Genomic DNA, 487 nt, shown 5'->3' with positions numbered 1-487 from the left:
TTCCCTTTGTAGGTGATTTGTTTCTTCCCTCTTGTCATTCTCATTATTTTTTCTTTATCTTGCAATCTTGGAATTTTTATTATGATATGTCTATCTGTTTTTCTCCTCTTATCATGGTAGTTTGGGGTTCTTCGTTCTTCTTGGATATCTACTTTCATCTCCTTCTTCAAATTAGGGAAGTTCTCTTCTATCATCTCTGTGAATATTTTCTCTATTCCTTGGCCTTTCTCTTCATCTTCTGGGATACCTGTAACTGTGATGTTTCCTTTCCTAATGGTGTCAGATAGCTCTTGAAGTGTTTCTTCATTCCTTTCCCTTTTTACTTCTCTTTCTTTTTCTTTTTTAATTCTCTTTGTTTCTGTGTCTTCGAGGATGCTGATTCATTCTTCCATTTCATATATTCTGTTTTCATAACTTTTCCCAGCATTCTTTATCTCTTCTAGTGTCCTTTTCATCGCCTGCATTTTTTCTATTTCCTTTTTTAATG

This window comes from Condylura cristata, unplaced genomic scaffold, assembly GCF_000260355.1.
Source record: "Condylura cristata isolate star-nosed mole 26May11 unplaced genomic scaffold, ConCri1.0 scaffold00046, whole genome shotgun sequence".
Taxonomy (NCBI): domain Eukaryota; kingdom Metazoa; phylum Chordata; class Mammalia; order Eulipotyphla; family Talpidae; genus Condylura; species Condylura cristata.
The sequence above is the reverse complement of the archived record's forward strand: the minus strand, read 5'-3'. Positions refer to the sequence as shown.